This window comes from Pseudophryne corroboree (assembly GCF_028390025.1).
Source record: "Pseudophryne corroboree isolate aPseCor3 chromosome 5 unlocalized genomic scaffold, aPseCor3.hap2 SUPER_5_unloc_4, whole genome shotgun sequence".
In the NCBI taxonomy this organism is placed as follows: Eukaryota; Metazoa; Chordata; class Amphibia; order Anura; family Myobatrachidae; genus Pseudophryne; species Pseudophryne corroboree.
In genome coordinates this window covers 283,009-303,418 of record NW_026967601.1, presented here as the reverse complement: position 1 = coordinate 303,418, position 20,410 = coordinate 283,009, and the positions used below count along the sequence as shown (strand labels likewise).

At 45.4% G+C, this 20,410-nt stretch overlaps 1 protein-coding gene across 1 annotated transcript in view; it reads right to left on the bottom strand.

Moving 5' to 3' along the window:
• Window positions 1-20,410, bottom strand: part of MAPK15 (mitogen-activated protein kinase 15) — a gene marked incomplete at its 3' end in the record, with an annotated part of 200,000 nt that overhangs the window by 123,438 nt on the left and 56,152 nt on the right. The window lies entirely within an intron of this gene.

Genomic DNA, 20,410 nt, shown 5'->3' with positions numbered 1-20,410 from the left:
TGTCACGCAGGATGTCCCTTCCAAAAAACCCTCTCCAAACAGCACATGACGCAAAGAAAAAAAGAGGCGCAATGAGGTAGCTGTGTGAGTAAGATAAGCGACCCTAGTGGCCGACACAAACACCGGGCCCATCTAGGAGTGTCACTGCAGTGTCACGCAGGATGTCCCTTCCAAAAAACCCTCCCCAAACAGCACATGACGCAAAGAAAAATTAAAGAAAAAAGAGGTGCAAGATGGAATTGTCCTTGGGCCCTCCCACCCACCCTTATGTTGTATAAACAGGACATGCACACTTCAACCAACCCATCATTTCAGTGACAGGGTCTGCCACACGACTGTGACTGAAATGACGGGTTGGTTTGGACCCCCACCAAAAAAGAAGCAATTAATCTCTCCTTGCACAAACTGGCTCTACAGAGGCAAGATGTCCACCTCATCATCATCCTCCGATATATCACCGTGTACATCCCCCTCCTCACAGATTATCAATTCGTCCCCACTGGAATCCACCATCTCAGCTCCCTGTGTACTTTGTGGAGGCAATTGCTGCTGGTCAATGTCTCCACGGAGGAATTGATTATAATTCATTTTAATGAACATCATCTTCTCCACATTTTCTGGATGTAACCTCGTACGCCGATTGCTGACAAGGTGAGCGGCGGCACTAAACACTCTTTCGGAGTACACACTTGTGGGAGGGCAACTTAGGTAGAATAAAGCCAGTTTGTGCAAGGGCCTCCAAATTGCCTCTTTTTCCTGCCAGTATAAGTACGGACTGTGTGACGTGCCTACTTGGATGCGGTCACTCATATAATCCTCCACCATTCTTTCAATGTTGAGAGAATCATATGCAGTGACAGTAGACGACATGTCCGTAATCGTTGTCAGGTCCTTCAGTCCGGACGAGATGTCAGCATCAGCAGTCGCTCCAGACTGCCCTGCATCACCGCCAGCGGGTGGGCTCGGAATTCTGAGCCTTTTCCTCGCACCCCCAGTTGCGGGAGAATGTGAAGGAGGAGATGTTGACAGGTCGCGTTCCGCTTGACTTGACAATTTTCTCACCAGCAGGTCTTTCAACCCCAGCAGACTTGTGTCTGCCGGAAAGAGAGATCCAAGGTAGGCTTTAAATCTAGGATCGAGCACGGTGGCCAAAATGTAGTGCTCTGATTTCAACAGATTGACCACCCGTGAATCCTTGTTAAGCGAATTAAGGGCTCCATCCACAAGTCCCACATGCCTAGCGGAATCGCTCCGTGTTAGCTCCTCCTTCAATGTCTCCAGCTTCTTCTGCAAAAGCCTGATGAGGGGAATGACCTGACTCAGGCTGGCAGTGTCTGAACTGACTTCACGTGTGGCAAGTTCAAAGGGCATCAGAACCTTGCACAACGTTGAAATCATTCTCCACCGCACTTGAGACAGGTGCATTCCACCTCCTATATCGTGCTCAATTGTATAGGCTTGAATGGCCTTTTGCTGCTCCTCCAACCTCTGAAGCATATAGAGGGTTGAATTCCACCTCGTTACCACTTCTTGCTTCAGATGATGGCAGGGCAGGTTCAGTAGTTTTTGGTGGTGCTCCAGTCTTCTGTACGTGGAGCCTGTACGCCGAAAGTGTCCCGCAATTCTTCTGGCCACCGACAGCATCTCTTGCACGCCCCTGTCGTTTTTTTAAAAATTCTGCACCACCAAATTCAAGGTATGTGCAAAACATGGGACGTGCTGGAATTTGCCCATATTTAATGCACACACAATATTGCTGGCGTTGTCCGATGCCACAAATCCACAGGAGAGTCCAATTGGGGTAAGCCATTCCGCGATGATCTTACTCAGTTGCCGTAAGAGGTTTTCAGCTGTGTGCGTATTCTGGAAAGCGGTGATACAGCGTAGCCTGCCTAGGAAAGAGTTGGCGTTTGCGAGATGCTGCTACTGGTGCCGCCGCTGCTGTTCTTGCGGCGGGAGTCCATACATCTACCCAGTGGGCTGTCACAGTCATATAGTCCTGACCCTGCCCTGCTCCACTTGTCCACATGTCCGTGGTTAAGTGGACATTGGGTACAGCTGCATTTTTTAGGACACTGGTGACTCTTTTTCTGAGGTCTGTGTACATTTTCGGTATCGCCTGCCTAGAGAAATGGAACCTAGATGGTATTTGGTACCAGGGACACAGTACCTCCAACAAGTCTCTAGTTGGCTCTGCAGTAATGATGGATACCGGAACCACGTTTCTCACCACCCAGGATGCCAAGGCCTCAGTTATCCGCTTTGCAGCAGGATGACTGCTGTGATATTTCATCTTCCTCGCAAAGGACTGTTGGACAGTCAATTGCTTGGTGGAAGTAGTAAAAGTGGGCTTACGAGTACGACTTCCCCTCTGGGATGACCATCGACTCCCAGCAGCAACAACAGCAGCGCCAGCAGCAGTAGGCGTTACACGCAAGGATGCATCGGAGGAATCCCAGGCAGGAGAGGACTCGTCAGAATTGCCAGTGACATGGCCTGCAGGACTATTGGCATTCCTGGGGAAGGAGGAAATTGACACTGAGGGAGTTGGTGGGGTGGTTTGCGTGAGCTTGGTTACAAGAGGAAGGGATTTACTGGTCAGTGGACTGCTTCCGCTGTCGCCCAAAGTTTTTGAACTTGTCACTGACTTATTATGAATGCGCTGCAGGTGACGTATAAGGGAGGATGTTCCGAGGTGGTTAACGTCCTTACCCCTACTTATTACAGCTTGACAAAGGCAACACACGGCTTGACAAATGTTGTCCGTATTTCTGTTGAAATACTTCCACACCGAAGAGCTGATTTTTTTGGTATTTTCACCAGGCATGTCAACGGCCCTATTCCTCCCACGGACAACAGGTGTCTCCCCGGGTGCCTGACTTAAACAAACCACCTCACCATCAGAATCCTCCTTGTCAATTTCCTCCCCAGCGCCAGCAACACCCATATCCTCCTCATCCTGGTGTACTTCAACACTGACATCTTCAATCTGACTATCAGGAACTGGACTGCGGGTGCTCCTTCCAGCACTTGCAAGGGGCGTGCAAATGGTGGAAGGCGCATGCTCTTCACGTCCAGTGTTGGGAAGGTCAGGCATCGCAACCGACACAATTGGACTCTCCTTGTGGATTTGGGATTTCGAAGAACGCACAGTTCTTTGCGGTGCTTTTGCCAGCTTGAGTCTTTTCAGTTTTCTAGCGAGAGGCTGAGTGCTTCCATCCTCCTGTGAAGCTGAACCACTAGCCATGAACATAGGCCAGGGCCTCAGCCGTTCCTTGCCACTCCGTGTGGTAAATGGCATATTGGCAAGTTTACGCTTCTCCTCCGACAATTTTATTTTAGGTTTTGGAGTCCTTTTTTTACTGATATTTGGTGTTTTGGATTTGACATGCTCTGTACTATGCCATTGGGCATCGGCCTTGGCAGACGACGTTGCTGGCATTTCATTGTCTCGGCCATGACTAGTGGCAGCAGCTTCAGCACGAGGTGGAAGTGGATCTTGATCTTTCCCTAACTTTGGAACCTCAACATTTTTGTTCTCCATATTTTAATAGGCACAACTAAAAGGCACCTCAGGTAAACAATGGAGATGGATGGATACTAGTATACAATTATGGATGGACTGCCGAGTGCCGACACAGAGGTAGCTACAGCCGTGGACTACCGTACTGTGTCTGCTGCTAATATAGACTGGATGATTGATAATGAGGTGAAATCAATATATATATGTATGTATATATAATATCACTAGTACTGCAGCCGGACAGGTAGATAATATATTTATTAGGTATTGGTAATGATGACTGATGACGGACCTGCTGGACACTGTCAGCTCAGCAGCACCGCAGACTGCTACAGTAAGCTACTATACTATAGTAGTATGTACAAAGAAGAAAGAAAAAAAAAAAAACACGGGTAGGTGGTATACAATATTATATATATATATATATATATTATATACAATTATATATATATTAAACTGGTGGTGATTGATTATTAAACTGGTGGTCAGGTCACGTTGCAACGTGCAACTAGTACTCCGAGTCCTAAGCAGACAATCACAAAATATATTATTATACTGGTGGTCAGTGTGGTCACAACAATGGCAGTGTGGCACTGACTCTGGCAGCAAAAGTGTGCACTGTACGTTATATGTACTCCTGAGTCCTGCTCTCAGACTCTAACTGCTCCCCACTGTCAGTGTCTCCCCCACAAGTCAGATAATACACTTACAGTCACACTATCTAATCTATAAATATCACTTCAGCAAGTAGTATAGTAGTATACAGTATAGTAGTACTCCTCCTAATAATGCTCCCCAAAATACTGTGTCTCTCTCTTCTCTAAACGGAGAGGACGCCAGCCACGTCCTCTCCCTATGACTCTATAAATATCACTTCAGCAAGTAGTAGAGTAGTATACAGTATAGTAGTACTCCTCCTAATAATGCTCCCCAAAATACTGTGTCTCTCTCTTCTCTAAACGGAGAGGACGCCAGCCACGTCCTCTCCCTATGACTCTATAAATATCACTTCAGCAAGTAGTATACAGTATAGTAGTACTCCTCCTAATAATGCTCCCCAAAATACTGTGTCTGAGTAGTATACAGTATAGTAGTACTCCTCCTAATAATGCTCCCCAAAATACTGTGTCTCTCTCTTCTCTAAATGGAGAGGACGCCAGCCACGTCCTCTCCCCCTATGACTCTATAATATCACTTCAGCAAGTAGTATAGTAGTATACAGTATAGTAGTACTCCTCCTAATAATGCTCCCCAAAATACTGTGTCTCTCTCTTCTCTAAACGGAGAGGACGCCAGCCACGTCCTCTCCCTATGACTCTATAAATATCACTTCAGCAAGTAGTAGAGTAGTATACAGTATAGTAGTACTCCTCCTAATAATGCTCCCCAAAATAGTATACTGTGTCTCTCTCTTCTCTAAACGGAGAGGACGCCAGCCACGTCCTCTCCCTATGACTCTATAAATATCACTTCAGCAAGTAGTAGAGTAGTATACAGTATAGTAGTACTCCTCCTAATAATGCTCCCCAAAATACTGTGTCTCTCTCTTCTCTAAACGGAGAGGACGCCAGCCACGTCCTCTCCCTATGACTCTATAAATATCACTTCAGCAAGTAGTAGAGTAGTATACAGTATAGTAGTACTCCTCCTAATAATGCTCCCCAAAATACTGTGTCTCTCTCTTCTCTAAACGGAGAGGACGCCAGCCACGTCCTCTCCCTATGACTCTATAAATATCACTTCAGCAAGTAGTAGAGTAGTATACAGTATAGTAGTACTCCTCCTAATAATGCTCCCCAAAATACTGTGTCTGAGTAGTATACAGTATAGTAGTACTCCTCCTAATAATGCTCCCCAAAATACTGTGTCTCTCTCTTCTCTAAACGGAGAGGACGCCAGCCACGTCCTCTCCCTATGACTCTATAAATATCACTTCAGCAAGTAGTAGAGTAGTATACAGTATAGTAGTACTCCTCCTAATAATGCTCCCCAAAATACTGTGTCTGAGTAGTATACAGTATAGTAGTACTCCTCCTAATAATGCTCCCCAAAATACTGTGTCTCTCTCTTCTCTAAACGGAGAGGACGCCAGCCACGTCCTCTCCCTATGACTCTATAAATATCACTTCAGCAAGTAGTATAGTAGTATACAGTATAGTAGTACTCCTCTTAATAATGCTCCCCAAAATAGTATACGGTGTCTCTCTCTTCTCTAAACGGAGAGGACGCCAGCCACGTCCTCTCCCTATGACTCTATAAATATCACTTCAGCAAGTAGTATAGTAGTACTCCTCCTAATAATGCTCCCCAAAATACTGTGTCTCTCTCTTCTCTAAACGGAGAGGACGCCAGCCACGTCCTCTCCCTATGACTCTCAATGCACGTGTGAAAATGGCGGCGACGCGCGGCTCCTTATATAGAATCCGAGTCTCGCGAGAATCCGACAGCGGGATGATGACGTTCGGGCGTGCTCGGGTTAACCGAGCAAGGCGGGAGGATCCGAGCCTGCTCGGACCCGTGGAAAAAAGCTGAAGTTCGGGCGGGTTCGGATTCAGAGGAACCGAACCCGCTCATCCCTACAAAACACTCCGACTACCAGAATCTCTGTATACGTTATCGCTGGGCAATGCCTGTGTGTACAAAACACTCCGACTACCAGAATCTCTGTATACGTTATTAGAGGGCAATGCCTGTGTGTACAAAACACTCCGACTACCAGAATCTCTGTATACGTTATTGCTGGGCAATGCCTGTGTGTACAAAACACTCCGACTACCAGAATCTCTGTATACGTTATTAGAGGGCAATGCCTGTGTGTACAAAACACTCCGACTACCAGAATCTCTGTATACGTTTTTAGAGGGCAATGCCTGTGTGTACAAAACACTCCGACTACCAGAATCTCTGTATACGTTATCGCTGGGCAATGCCTGTGTGTACAAAACACTCCGACTACCAGAATCTCTGTATACGTTATTGCTGGGCAATGCCTGTGTGTACAAAATACTCCGACTACCAGAATCTCTGTATACGTTATTGCTGGACAATGCCTGTGTGTACAAAACACTCCGACTACCAGAATCTCTGTATACGTTATTGCTGGACAATGCCTGTGTGTACAAAACACTCCGACTACCAGAATCTCTGTATACGTTATCGCTGGGCAATGCCTGTGTATACAAAACACTCCGACTACCAGAATCTCTGTATACGTTATTAGAGGGCAATGCCTGTGTGTACAATACACTCCGACTACCAGAATCTCTGTATACGTTATTGCTGGGCAATGCCTGTGTGTACAAAACACTCCGACTACCAGAATCTCTGTATACGTTATTAGAGGGCAATGCCTGTGTGTACAAAACACTCCGACTACCAGAATCTCTGTATACGTTATTAGAGGGCAATGCCTGTGTGTACAAAACACTACGACTACCAGAATCTCTGTATACGTTATTGCTGGGCAATGCCTGTGTGTACAAAACACTACGACTACCAGAATCTCTGTATACGTTATTAGAGGGCAATGCCTGTGTGTACAAAACACTCCGACTACCAGAATCTCTGTATACGTTATTAGAGGGCAATGCCTGTGTGTACAAAACACTACGACTACCAGAATCTCTGTATACGTTATTGCTGGGCAATGCCTGTGTGTACAAAACACTACGACTACCAGAATCTCTGTATACGTTATTGCTGGGCAATGACTGTGTGTACAAAACACTCCGACTACCAGAATCTCTGTATACGTTATTGCTGGGCAATGACTGTGTACAAAACACTCCCGACTACCAGAATCTCTGTATACGTTATTGCTGGGCAATGACTGTGTGTACAAAACACTCCCGACTACCAGAATCTCTGTATACGTTATTGCTGGGCAATGACTGTGTGTACAAAACACTCCGACTACCACAATCTCTGTATACGTTATTGCTGGGCAATGACTGTGTGTACAAAACACTCCCGACTACCAGAATCTCTGTATACGTTATTGCTGGGCAATGACTGTGTGTACAAAACACTCCGACTACCAGAATCTCTGTATACGTTATTGCTGGGCAATGTCTGTGTATACAAAACACTCCGGCTACCAGAATCTCTGTATACGTTATTAGAGGGCAATGCCTGTGTATACAAAACACTCCGGCTACCAGAATCTCTGTATACGTTATTGCTGGGCAATGCCTGTGTACAAAACACTCCGACTACCAGAATCTCTGTATACGTTATCACTGGGCAATGACTGTGTGTACAAAACACTACGACTACCAGAATCTCTGTATACGTTATTGCTGGGCAATGCCTGTGTGTACAAAACACTCCGACTACCAGAATCTCTGTATACGTTATCACTGGGCAATGACTGTGTGTACAAAACACTCCGACTACCAGAATCTCTGTATACGTTATCGCTGGGCAATGACTGTGTGTACAAAACACTCCGACTACCAGAATCTCTGTATACGTTATTGCTGGGCAATGCCTGTGTACAAAACACTCCGACTACCAGAATCTCTGTATACGTTATCGCTGGGCAATGACTGTGTGTACAAAACACTCCGACTACCAGAATCTCTGTATACGTTATTGCTGGACAATGCCTGTGTACAAAACACTCCGACTACCAGAATCTCTGTATACGTTATCGCTGGGCAATGACTGTGTGTACAAAACACTCCCGACTACCAGAATCTCTGTATACGTTATTGCTGGGCAATGCCTGTGTACAAAACACTCCGACTACCAGAATCTCTGTATACGTTATTGCTGGGCAATGCCTGTGTGTACAAAACACTCCGACTACCAGAATCTCTGTATACGTTATTAGAGGGCAATGCCTGTGTGTACAAAACACTCCGACTACCACAATCTCTGTATACGTTATCACTGGGCAATGTCTGTGTATACAAAACACTCCGGCTACCAGAATCTCTGTATACGTTATTAGAGGGCAATGCCTGTGTGTACAAAACACTCCGACTACCAGAATCTCTGTATACGTTATTAGAGGGCAATGCCTGTGTATACAAAACACTCCGACTACCAGAATCTCTGTATACGTTATTAGAGGGCAATGCCTGTGTACAAAACACTACGACTACCAGAATCTCTGTATACGTTATTGCTGGGCAATGCCTGTGTGTACAAAACACTCCGACTACCAGAATCTCTGTATACGTTATTGCTGGGCAATGCCTGTGTACAAAACACTACGACTACCAGAATCTCTGTATACGTTATTAGAGGGCAATGCCTGTGTACAAAACACTCCGACTACCAGAATCTCTGTATACGTTATCGCTGGGCAATGCCTGTGTGTACAAAACACTCCGACTACCAGAATCTCTGTATACGTTATTGCTGGGCAATGCCTGTGTGTACAATACACTCCGACTACCAGAATCTCTGTATACGTTATTGCTGGGCAATGCCTGTGTACAAAACACTACGACTACCAGAATCTCTGTATACGTTATTGCTGGGCAATGCCTGTGTGTACAAAACACTCCGACTACCAGAATCTCTGTATACGTTATTGCTGGGCAATGCCTGTGTGTACAAAACACTCCGACTACCAGAATCTCTGTATACGTTATTGGAGGGCAATGCCTGTGTACAAAACACTCCGACTACCAGAATCTCTGTATACGTTATCGCTGGGCAATGCCTGTGTGTACAAAACACTCCGACTACCAGAATCTCTGTATACGTTATTGCTGGGCAATGCCTGTGTGTACAAAACACTCCGACTACCAGAATCTCTGTATACGTTATTGCTGGGCAATGCCTGTGTACAAAACACTACGACTACCAGAATCTCTGTATACGTTATTAGAGGGCAATGCCTGTGTGTACAAAACACTCCGACTACCAGAATCTCTGTATACGTTATTAGAGGGCAATGCCTGTGTATACAAAACACTCCGACTACCAGAATCTCTGTATACGTTATTAGAGGGCAATGCCTGTGTACAAAACACTCCGACTACCAGAATCTCTGTATACGTTATTGCTGGGCAATGCCTGTGTGTACAAAACACTCCGACTACCAGAATCTCTGTATACGTTACTGCTGGGCAATGCCTGTGTACAAAACACTACGACTACCAGAATCTCTGTATACGTTATTGCTGGGCAATGCCTGTGTGTACAAAACACTCCGACTACCAGAATCTCTGTATACGTTATTGCTGGGCAATGCCTGTGTGTACAAAACACTCCGACTACCAGAATCTCTGTATACGTTATTGGAGGGCAATGCCTGTGTACAAAACACTCCGACTACCAGAATCTCTGTATACGTTATCGCTGGGCAATGCCTGTGTGTACAAAACACTCCGACTACCAGAATCTCTGTATACGTTATTGCTGGGCAATGCCTGTGTGTACAAAACACTCCGACTACCAGAATCTCTGTATACGTTATTGCTGGGCAATGCCTGTGTACAAAACACTACGACTACCAGAATCTCTGTATACGTTATTAGAGGGCAATGCCTGTGTGTACAAAACACTCCGACTACCAGAATCTCTGTATACGTTATTAGAGGGCAATGCCTGTGTATACAAAACACTCCGACTACCAGAATCTCTGTATACGTTATTAGAGGGCAATGCCTGTGTACAAAACACTCCGACTACCAGAATCTCTGTATACGTTATTAGAGGGCAATGCCTGTGTGTACAAAACACTCCGACTACCAGAATCTCTGTATACGTTATTGCTGGACAATGCCTGTGTGTACAAAACACTCCGACTACCAGAATCTCTGTATACGTTATCGCTGGGCAATGCCTGTGTATACAAAACACTCCGACTACCAGAATCTCTGTATACGTTATTAGAGGGCAATGCCTGTGTGTACAATACACTCCGACTACCAGAATCTCTGTATACGTTATTGCTGGGCAATGCCTGTGTGTACAAAACACTCCGACTACCAGAATCTCTGTATACGTTATTAGAGGACAATGCCTGTGTGTACAAAACACTCCGACTACCAGAATCTCTGTATACGTTATTAGAGGGCAATGCCTGTGTATACAAAACACTCCGACTACCAGAATCTCTGTATACGTTATTGCTGGGCAATGCCTGTGTGTACAAAACACTACGACTACCAGAATCTCTGTATACGTTATTGCTGGGCAATGACTGTGTGTACAAAACACTCCGACTACCAGAATCTCTGTATACGTTATTGCTGGGCAATGACTGTGTGTACAAAACACTCCCGACTACCAGAATCTCTGTATACGTTATTGCTGGGCAATGCCTGTGTACAAAACACTCCGACTACCAGAATCTCTGTATACGTTATCGCTGGGCAATGACTGTGTGTACAAAACACTCCGACTACCAGAATCTCTGTATACGTTATCGCTGGGCAATGCCTGTATACAAAACACTCCGACTACCAGAATCTCTGTATACGTTATTAGAGGGCAATGCCTGTGTGTACAAAACACTCCGACTACCAGAATCTCTGTATACGTTATTGCTGGGCAATGCCTGTGTACAAAACACTCCGACTACCAGAATCTCTGTATACGTTATTGCTGGGCAATGACTGTGTATACAAAACACTCCGACTACCAGAATCTCTGTATACGTTATTAGAGGGCAATGCCTGTGTACAAAACACTCCGACTACCAGAATCTCTGTATACGTTATTGCTGGGCAATGACTGTGTGTACAAAACACTCCCGACTACCAGAATCTCTGTATACGTTATTGCTGGGCAATGACTGTGTGTACAAAACACTCCGACTACCACAATCTCTGTATACGTTATTGCTGGGCAATGACTGTGTGTACAAAACACTCCCGACTACCAGAATCTCTGTATACGTTATTGCTGGGCAATGTCTGTGTATACAAAACACTCCGGCTACCAGAATCTCTGTATACGTTATTAGAGGGCAATGCCTGTGTATACAAAACACTCCGGCTACCAGAATCTCTGTATACGTTATTGCTGGGCAATGCCTGTGTACAAAACACTACGACTACCAGAATCTCTGTATACGTTATTGCTGGGCAATGCCTGTGTGTACAAAACACTCCGACTACCAGAATCTCTGTATACGTTATCACTGGGCAATGACTGTGTGTACAAAACACTCCGACTACCAGAATCTCTGTATACGTTATCGCTGGGCAATGACTGTGTGTACAAAACACTCCGACTACCAGAATCTCTGTATACGTTATTAGAGGGCAATGCCTGTGTGTACAAAACACTACGACTACCAGAATCTCTGTATACGTTATTGCTGGGCAATGACTGTGTGTACAAAACACTCCGACTACCAGAATCTCTGTATACGTTATTGCTGGGCAATGCCTGTGTACAAAACACTCCGACTACCAGAATCTCTGTATACGTTATCGCTGGGCAATGACTGTGTGTACAAAACACTCCGACTACCAGAATCTCTGTATACGTTATTGCTGGACAATGCCTGTGTACAAAACACTCCGACTACCAGAATCTCTGTATACGTTATCGCTGGGCAATGACTGTGTGTACAAAACACTCCCGACTACCAGAATCTCTGTATACGTTATTGCTGGGCAATGCCTGTGTACAAAACACTCCGACTACCAGAATCTCTGTATACGTTATTGCTGGGCAATGACTGTGTGTACAAAACACTCCCGACTACCAGAATCTCTGTATACGTTATTGCTGGGCAATGCCTGTGTACAAAACACTACGACTACCAGAATCTCTGTATACGTTATTGCTGGGCAATGACTGTGTGTACAAAACACTCCCGACTACCAGAATCTCTGTATACGTTATTGCTGGGCAATGCATGTGTGTACAAAACACTCCGACTACCAGAATCTCTGTATACGTTATTGCTGGGCAATGCCTGTGTACAAAACACTACGACTACCAGAATCTCTGTATACGTTATCGCTGGGCAATGCCTGTGTACAAAACACTACGACTACCAGAATCTCTGTATACGTTATCGCTGGGCAATGCCTGTGTATACAAAACACTCCGACTACCAGAATCTCTGTATACGTTATCGCTGGGCAATGCCTGTGTATACAAAACACTCCGACTACCAGAATCTCTGTATACGTTATCGCTGGGCAATGCCTGTGTATACAAAACACTCCGACTACCAGAATCTCTGTATACGTTATTAGAGGGCAATGCCTGTGTGTACAATACACTCCGACTACCAGAATCTCTGTATACGTTATTGCTGGGCAATGCCTGTGTGTACAAAACACTCCGACTACCAGAATCTCTGTATACGTTATTAGAGGACAATGCCTGTGTGTACAAAACACTCCGACTACCAGAATCTCTGTATACGTTATTAGAGGGCAATGCCTGTGTATACAAAACACTCCGACTACCAGAATCTCTGTATACGTTATTGCTGGGCAATGCCTGTGTGTACAAAACACTACGACTACCAGAATCTCTGTATACGTTATTGCTGGGCAATGACTGTGTGTACAAAACACTCCGACTACCAGAATCTCTGTATACGTTATTGCTGGGCAATGCCTGTGTACAAAACACTCCGACTACCAGAATCTCTGTATACGTTATCGCTGGGCAATGACTGTGTGTACAAAACACTCCGACTACCAGAATCTCTGTATACGTTATCGCTGGGCAATGCCTGTATACAAAACACTCCGACTACCAGAATCTCTGTATACGTTATTAGAGGGCAATGCCTGTGTGTACAAAACACTCCGACTACCAGAATCTCTGTATACGTTATTGCTGGGCAATGCCTGTGTACAAAACACTCCGACTACCAGAATCTCTGTATACGTTATTGCTGGGCAATGACTGTGTATACAAAACACTCCGACTACCAGAATCTCTGTATACGTTATTAGAGGGCAATGCCTGTGTACAAAACACTCCGACTACCAGAATCTCTGTATACGTTATTAGAGGGCAATGCCTGTGTGTACAAAACACTCCGACTACCAGAATCTCTGTATACGTTATCGCTGGGCAATGCCTGTGTATACAAAACACTCCGGCTACCAGAATCTCTGTATACGTTATTGCTGGGCAATGCCTGTGTACAAAACACTACGACTACCAGAATCTCTGTATACGTTATTGCTGGGCAATGCCTGTGTGTACAAAACACTCCGACTACCAGAATCTCTGTATACGTTATCACTGGGCAATGACTGTGTGTACAAAACACTCCGACTACCAGAATCTCTGTATACGTTATCGCTGGGCAATGACTGTGTGTACAAAACACTACGACTACCAGAATCTCTGTATACGTTATTGCTGGGCAATGCCTGTGTGTACAAAACACTACGACTACCAGAATCTCTGTATACGTTATTGCTGGGCAATGACTGTGTGTACAAAACACTCCGACTACCAGAATCTCTGTATACGTTATTGCTGGGCAATGACTGTGTGTACAAAACACTCCCGACTACCAGAATCTCTGTATACGTTATTGCTGGGCAATGCCTGTGTACAAAACACTCCGACTACCAGAATCTCTGTATACGTTATCGCTGGGCAATGACTGTGTGTACAAAACACTCCCGACTACAAGAATCTCTGTATACGTTATTGCTGGGCAATGCCTGTGTACAAAACACTCCGACTACCAGAATCTCTGTATACGTTATTGCTGGGCAATGCCTGTGTGTACAAAACACTCCGACTACCAGAATCTCTGTATACGTTATTGCTGGGCAATGCCTGTGTACAAAACACTACGACTACCAGAATCTCTGTATACGTTATTGCTGGGCAATGCCTGTGTGTACAAAACACTCCGACTACCAGAATCTCTGTATACGTTATTAGAGGGCAATGCCTGTGTGTACAAAACACTCCGACTACCAGAATCTCTGTATACGTTATTGCTGGGCAATGCCTGTGTATACAAAACACTCCGACTACCAGAATCTCTGTATACGTTATTGCTGGGCAATGCCTGTGTACAAAACACTCCGACTACAAGAATCTCTGTATACGTTATTGCTGGGCAATGCCTGTGTGTACAAAACACTCCGACTACCAGAATCTCTGTATACGTTATTGGAGGGCAATGCCTGTGTACAAAACACTCCGACTACCAGAATCTCTGTATACGTTATTGCTGGACAATGCCTGTGTACAAAACACTCCGACTACCAGAATCTCTGTATACGTTATCGCTGGGCAATGCCTGTGTGTACAAAACACTACGACTACCAGAATCTCTGTATACGTTATTGCTGGGCAATGCCTGTGTGTACAAAACACTCCGACTACCAGAATCTCTGTATACGTTATTGCTGGGCAATGCCTGTGTACAAAACACTCCGACTACAAGAATCTCTGTATACGTTATTGCTGGGCAATGCCTGTGTGTACAAAACACTCCGACTACCAGAATCTCTGTATACGTTATTGGAGGGCAATGCCTGTGTACAAAACACTCCGACTACCAGAATCTCTGTATACGTTATTGCTGGACAATGCCTGTGTACAAAACACTCCGACTACCAGAATCTCTGTATACGTTATCGCTGGGCAATGCCTGTGTGTACAAAACACTACGACTACCAGAATCTCTGTATACGTTATTGCTGGGCAATGCCTGTGTGTACAAAACACTCCGACTACCAGAATCTCTGTATACGTTATTAGAGGGCAATGCCTGTGTGTACAAAACACTCCGACTACCAGAATCTCTGTATACGTTATTGCTGGGCAATGCCTGTGTATACAAAACACTCCGACTACCAGAATCTCTGTATACGTTATTGCTGGGCAATGCCTGTGTACAAAACACTCCGACTACAAGAATCTCTGTATACGTTATTGCTGGGCAATGCCTGTGTGTACAAAACACTCCGACTACCAGAATCTCTGTATACGTTATTGGAGGGCAATGCCTGTGTACAAAACACTCCGACTACCAGAATCTCTGTATACGTTATTGCTGGACAATGCCTGTGTACAAAACACTCCGACTACCAGAATCTCTGTATACGTTATCGCTGGGCAATGCCTGTGTGTACAAAACACTCCGACTACCAGAATCTCTGTATACGTTATTGCTGGACAATGCCTGTGTACAAAACACTCCGACTACCAGAATCTCTGTATACGTTATTGCTGGGCAATGCCTGTGTGTACAAAACACTCCGACTACCAGAATCTCTGTATACGTTATTGGAGGGCAATGCCTGTGTACAAAACACTCCGACTACCAGAATCTCTGTATACGTTATTGTTGGGCAATGCCTGTGTGTACAAAACACTCCGACTACCAGAATCTCTGTATACGTTATTGTTGGGCAATGCCTGTGTGTACAAAACACTCCGACTACCAGAATCTCTGTATACGTTACTAGAGGGCAATGCCTGTGTGTACAAAACACTCCGACTACCAGAATCTCTGTATACGTTATTGCTGGGCAATGCCTGTGTGTAGAAAACACTCCGACTACCAGAATCTCTGTATACGTTATCGCTGGGCAATGCCGGTGTATACAAAACACTCCGACTACCAGAATCTCTGTATATGTTATTAGAGGGCAATGCCTGTGTACAAAACACTCCGACTACCAGAATCTCTGTATACGTTATTAGAGGGCAATGCCTGTGTATACAAAACACTCCGACTACCAGAATCTCTGTATACGTTATTAGAGGGCAATGCCTGTGTACAAAACACTCCGACTACCAGAATCTCTGTATACGTTATTGGAGGGCAATGCCTGTGTGTACAAAACACTCCGACTACCAGAATCTCTGTATACGTTATCGCTGGGCAATGCCTGTGTGTACAAAACACTCCGACTACCAGAATCTCTGTATACGTTATCGCTGGGCAATGCCTGTGTGTACAAAACACTCCGACTACCAGAATCTCTGTATACGTTATCGCTGGGCAATGCCTGTGTGTACAAAACACTCCGACTACCAGAATCTCTGTATACGTTATTGCTGGGCAATGCCTGTGTGTAGAAAACACTCCGACTACCAGAATCTCTGTATACGTTATCGCTGGGCAATGCCGGTGTATACAAAACACTCCGACTACCAGAATCTCTGTATATGTTATTAGAGGGCAATGCCTGTGTACAAAACACTCCGACTACCAGAATCTCTGTATACGTTATTAGAGGGCAATGCCTGTGTATACAAAACACTCCGACTACCAGAATCTCTGTATACGTTATTAGAGGGCAATGCCTGTGTACAAAACACTCCGACTACCAGAATCTCTGTATACGTTATTGGAGGGCAATGCCTGTGTACAAAACACTCCGACTACCAGAATCTCTGTATACGTTATCGCTGGGCAATGCCTGTGTGTACAAAACACTCCGACTACCAGAATCTCTGTATACGTTATTGCTGGGCAATGCCTGTGTACAAAACACTCCGACTACCAGAATCTCTGTATACGTTATCGCTGGGCAATGACTGTGTGTACAAAACACTCCGACTACCAGAATCTCTGTATACGTTATTGCTGGGCAATGCCTGTGTGTAGAAAACACTCCGACTACCAGAATCTCTGTATACGTTATCGCTGGGCAATGCCGGTGTATACAAAACACTCCGACTACCAGAATCTCTGTATATGTTATTAGAGGGCAATGCCTGTGTACAAAACACTCCGACTACCAGAATCTCTGTATACGTTATTAGAGGGCAATGCCTGTGTATACAAAACACTCCGACTACCAGAATCTCTGTATACGTTATTAGAGGGCAATGCCTGTGTACAAAACACTCCGACTACCAGAATCTCTGTATACGTTATTGGAGGGCAATGCCTGTGTGTACAAAACACTCCGACTACCAGAATCTCTGTATACGTTATTAGAGGGCAATGCCTGTGTATACAAAACACTCCGACTACCAGAATCTCTGTATACGTTATTAGAGGGCAATGCCTGTGTACAAAACACTCCGACTACCAGAATCTCTGTATACGTTATCGCTGGGCAATGCCTGTGTGTACAAAACACTCCGACTACCAGAATCTCTGTATACGTTATCGCTGGGCAATGCCTGTGTGTACAAAACACTCCGACTACCAGAATCTCTGTATACGTTATTGCTGGGCAATGCCTGTGTGTAGAAAACACTCCGACTACCAGAATCTCTGTATACGTTATCGCTGGGCAATGCCGGTGTATACAAAACACTCCGACTACCAGAATCTCTGTATATGTTATTAGAGGGCAATGCCTGTGTACAAAACACTCCGACTACCAGAATCTCTGTATACGTTATTAGAGGGCAATGCCTGTGTATACAAAACACTCCGACTACCAGAATCTCTGTATACGTTATTAGAGGGCAATGCCTGTGTACAAAACACTCCGACTACCAGAATCTCTGTATACGTTATTGGAGGGCAATGCCTGTGTACAAAACACTCCGACTACCAGAATCTCTGTATACGTTATCGCTGGGCAATGCCTGTGTGTACAAAACACTCCGACTACCAGAATCTCTGTATACGTTATTGCTGGGCAATGCCTGTGTACAAAACACTCCGACTACCAGAATCTCTGTATACGTTATCGCTGGGCAATGCCTGTGTGTACAAAACACTCCGACTACCAGAATCTCTGTATACGTTATTGCTGGGCAATGCTGGTGCTCACCAGGAGTTTCTCCGCTCACAGGAATATTATTATTATTTTCTTAATAAAAGAAACAAAGTATATGTTGCTGCACTGTGGAGTTTAATGTCCGATAATAATAAGAATTTACTTACCGATAATTCTATTTCTCGTAGTCCGTAGTGGATGCTGGGAACACCGTAAGGACCATGGGGAATAGCGGCTCCGCAGGAGACAGGGCACAAAAGTAAAAGCTTTAGGATCAGGTGGTGTGCACTGGCTCCTCCCCCTATGACCCTCCTCCAAGCCTCAGTTAGGATACTGTGCCCGGACGAGCGTACACAATAAGGAAGGATTTTGAATCCCGGGTAAGACTCATACCAGCCACACCAATCACACCGTACAACCTGTGATCTGAACCCAGTTAACAGCATGATAACAGAGGAGCCTCTGAAAAGATGGCTCACAACAATAATAACCCGATTTTCGTAACAATAACTATGTACAAGTATTGCAGACAATCCGCACTTGGGATGGGCGCCCAGCATCCACTACGGACTATGAGAAATAGAATTATCGGTAAGTAAATTCTTATTTTCTCTGATGTCCTAGTGGATGCTGGGAACTCCGTAAGGACCATGGGGATTATACCAAAGCTCCCAAACGGGCGGGAGAGTGCGGATGACTCTGCAGCACCGAATGAGAGAACTCCAGGTCCTCCTCAGCCAGGGTATCAAATTTGTAGAATTTAGCAAACATGTTTGCCCCTGACCAAGTAGCTGCTCGGCAAAGTTGTAAAGCCGAGACCTCTCGGGCAGCCGCCCAAGATGAGCCCACCTTCCTTGTGGAATGGGCTTTTACAGATTTTGGCTGTGGCAGGCCTGCCACAGAATGTGCAAACTGAATTGTACTACAAATCCAACGAGCAATAGTCTGCTTAGAAGCAGGAGCACCCAGCTTGTTGGGTGCATACAGGATAAACAGCGAGTCAGATTTTCTGACTCCAGCCGTCCTGGAAACATATATTTTCAGGGCCCTGACTACGTCCAGCAACTTGGAGTCCTCCAAGTCCCTAGTAGCCGCAGGTACCACAATAGGCTGGTTCAAGTGAAACGCTGAAACCACCTTAGGGAGAAATTGAGGACGAGTCCTCAAATTCTGCCCTGTCCGTATGAAAAATTAGGTAAGGGCTTTTATAGGATAAAGCCGCTAATTCTGAGACACGCCTGGCTGAAGCCAGGGCCAACAGGATTACCACTTTCCATGTGAGATATTTTAAGTCCACAGTGGTGAGTGGTTCAAACCAATGTGATTTTAGGAACCCCAAAACTACATTGAGATCCCAAGGTGCCACTGGAGGCACAAAAGGAGGCTGTATATGCAGTACCCCCTTGACAAACGTCTGAACTTCAGGAACTGAAGCCAGTTCTTTCTGGAAGAAAATCGACAGGGCCGAAATTTGAACCTTAATGGACCCTAATTTTAGGCCCATAGACAGTCCTGTTTGCAGGAAATGCAGGAAACGACCCAGTTGAAATTCCTCTGTAGGGGCCTTCCTGGCCTCGCACCACGCAACATATTTACGCCAAATACGGTGATAATGCTGTACGGTTACATCCTTCCTGGCTTTGATCAGGGTAGGGATGACTTCATCCGGAATGCCTTTTTCCTTCAAGATCCGGCGTTCAACCGCCATGCCGTCAAACGCAGCCGCGGTAAGTCTTGGAACAGACAGGGTCCCTGCTGGAGCAGGTCCTTTCTTAGAGGTAGAGGCCACGGGTCCTCTGTGAGCATCTCTTGAAGTTCCGGGTACCAAGTCCTTCTTGGCCAATCCGGAGCCACGAGTATAGTCCTTACTCCTCTCCTTCTTATGATTCTCAGTACCTTGGGTATGAGAGGTAGAGGAGGGAACACATACACTGACTGGTACACCCACGGTGTTACCAGAGCGTCCACAGCTATTGCCTGAGGGTCCCTTGACCTGGCGCAATACCTGTCTAGTTTCTTGTTGAGGCGGGACGCCATCATGTCCACCTTTGGTTTTTCCCAACGGTTCACAATCATGTGGAAGACTTCTGGGTGAAGTCCCCACTCTCCCGGGTGGAGGTCGTGTCTGCTGAGGAAGTCTGCTTCCCAGTTGTCCACTCCCGGAATGAACACTGCTGACAGTGCTATCACATGATTTTCCGCCCAGCGAAGAATCCTTGCAACTTCTGCCATTGCCCTCCTGCTTCCTGTGCCGCCCTGTCTGTTTACGTGGGCGACTGCCGTGATG